The sequence below is a fragment of the Theropithecus gelada genome, chromosome 6, assembly GCF_003255815.1.
Source record: "Theropithecus gelada isolate Dixy chromosome 6, Tgel_1.0, whole genome shotgun sequence".
Taxonomy (NCBI): Eukaryota; Metazoa; Chordata; class Mammalia; order Primates; family Cercopithecidae; genus Theropithecus; species Theropithecus gelada.
In genome coordinates, this window is record NC_037673.1 from 106,566,121 (window position 1) to 106,569,396 (window position 3,276).

Here is a 3,276-nt window from a genome sequence, read left to right on the forward strand (position 1 = left end):
GGGAGATACAATTCAAGTTGAGATTTGGGTGGGGACACAACTAAACCATATCAGATACCTCTCTTCATTTTGCCAAATATTTAGAGTTTTCATTAGTATTTTTAAATGCTATTGGGAATAAATGGAACAGTATCTGAAATTTTTATCTGTCAAAAAGAGAAAGGAAAGATAATCAAAGGTAAAATAATAACAGAGAAAACAGACAACATACAGAATGAGAGAAAATATTTGCAAACTGTGTACCTGACAAAGGTCTAATATCAGTATCTATAAGGAACTTAAACAAATATATATGAAAACAACAAACAATTTCATTGAATAATAGGCAAATGACATGAAGAGAAACTTTTCAAAGGAAGACATACATGTGGCCAACATGTATATGAAAAAAAACTCAACATCACTGATCATCAGAGAAATGCAAATCAAAACCACAATGAGATGCCATCTCATGCCAGTCAGAATGGCTATTATTAACAAGTAAAAAATAATAATAATAACAACAGATGCTGGTGAGGTTTGCAGTGAAAAGGGAACAAACTCTTATACACTGTTGGGTGGAAGCATAAATTAGTTCAGCCATTGTTGACAGCAGTGTGGTGGTTCCTCAAAGAGCTAAAATCAGAACTACCATTTGACCCAGAAATCCCATTACTAGGCATATAACCAAAGGAATATAAATCATTCTACAATAAAGACACATGCACATGTATGTTCATTGCACCACTATTCACAATAGCAAAGGCATGGAATCAACCTAAATGCCCATCAATGACCATAAATATGGTACATGTACACCATGGAGTACTATGCAGCCATAAAAAAGAACAAGATCATGTCCTTTGCAGGAACATGGATGGAGCTGGAGGCCATTATCCTTAGCAAACTAACGCAGGAACAGAAAACTAAATATCACATGTTCTCTCTTAAAAGTGGAAGTTAAATGATGAGAACACAGAGACACAAAGAGGGGAACAACAGACATTAAGGCCTACTTGAGGGTGAAGGGTGGGAGGAGAGGATCAGAAAAAAAAAAAAAACTTATTGGGTACTAGGCTTAGTACCTGGGTGATGAAATAACCTGTACAACAAACCCCTATGACATAAATTTAGCTACATAATAAACCTGCACATGTACCCTTGAACCTAAAATAAACTTTTTAAAAAAGCCAAATGATATTACAATGGTCATTCAACTTATAAAAATCTACTAGAGGTTAAAGAAGATAAAGCAAGATTTTAAGAAATTTATATTGCATTTACTCAAATTATTTCTTGTACCAATGGATTAATTTTCACAGCATTTTTAAACTTACTAAAAGATAAAATTTCTCTTACACAGTTATTTGACATGTTTGTGATGATAGTATTTAATCCTATAGTGGACATTTTGGAAATAAAATTCAATTAAAGTTCTGCAAAAGCATCATGTTGGTCACCTATTGCCAAAATAATCTTAGTGGTTTAAAATATAAGTATTTACTTTTCTCATTCATTCCTCTGCATGCAGGTTGGCTGGATTTTGGTGATGTTGGCTGGGTTCACCTGGGATTGTCCCCAGACTTCCAGCTGGGTTCAGGTCTGCTCCAAATATCTCCTTCGGGAGCCCAGAGTGAAGGGGCAGTGGTTATTCAGGAGGTGCTTCTCATGGTTATGGCAGAAGCCCAAGAGGGCAAGCCAACTGAGCAAAGCCTCTGTTCGGGTCACACCTGCTAACACTTTTTGCCCAAGGATATCACTCTACCAACTCCCCAAACAAAGGGCAGGAAAGTCCACTCTGCCTATGATGAGGCCATGACAAGGGTATGGACATACAGTATAATACTATGATAGAGGGACGAAAAATTGAGTCTAATAATTTGGGCATCACCATCTTCTGAACATAAATGGCACAGCCTATCAAGTAGAAAAAGAATAAACTCAGCAATTTAGAAAATTTATACTCAATTCACAATTTAAAATATTCTCAGTTGCTTCCATTTACTGTGTGTGTCCCATTAAGTGTTTAGATGTTAAATGTGCTTTGCCTAACTTCCCTAGCAATGTAATCAGGATCAAATGCACCATAGTGGATTGTTATATCATATCATTTTACAAAAACAAAACAAAACAAAAACACCTCTATTGTTGGAAAGATATTTTTTAAATTGCTTATTTCAAGTTATTTTACACGTAAAATATTTAAAATATTACTAAATTTCACCTTTTAAAATACTTACCAGGGAAGGCGCAGTGGTTCACTCCTGTAATCCTAGCACCTTGGGAGGCTGAGGTGAGCAGATTGCTTGAGCCCAGGAGTTCAAGACCAGCCTTGGCAACACAGTGATGCCCTGTCTCTAAAAAAGATATAAATAAAATAGTGTATAGTTGCATCACAGTACCCAATACAGTGGTTTACACATAGTATATGCTTAATATATGTTGCTGAGTGAATTACTGAATAAAAAATATAGGTAATTTTCATTTTATCCTGTGAGCTGAATTTATTTAGCATCAGAATTTTCGAGCACAATGTTAATATAAATGAATGACTTGCTTGCTCTGTACAGGCACTTTTGTTTCGTAGGACCATAGCATTCTGTGCCAACTCTTGAAAACTGTTGAAACAATCTGCTAGTTTTCATTTGTATTTCAACTCAACAATAATAATGACTGGACTTTTGAAAATATGTATTAAGCTCTTTGGGGGGTTATATGTATTTCTATCATATTATTTTCAAGGAAAATTAATCCTTTATATCTATTTACTAAGGGAAAAAGTAAACTATATTATTCTGTCAATATTTGGGCTAAAAATGTCCTTATTATTAGTTTTGGCACCTAATAATATCCTCTACCCATTAATTGTTATATAGTGATTTAATATTTTAGTCATTTTAACGATATAAATGCTATTGTTTGACAATCCTTCAAAAGATAGAGTCAAATCCTCTTCCCCTTTTAGTGTGGGGTTGGACTTAGTGACCCTCTTCCAAAAAATAGAACATGGCAGAAGTGATGAGGTGTAATTAGCTCATAAACGACATTGTGCTTCCTCCTTGCTGTCTGTCTCCGAGTTCTTACATCATAAGGACACTCAAGATGTTCTATGAACTTCATGTGGCAAGGAATTGAAACCTCATTAACAGCAATCAGCAAGAAATAAAGACATTCTTTCTACAGCTGTCTGAGTAAGAGACCTTAGAAGGGGATCCTCCAGCCCTAATCAAACCCAGTCAAGTCTAAAATGACTGCATCCCAAGTAGAAGTCTTAACTAGAACCTCATGGAAAACCTA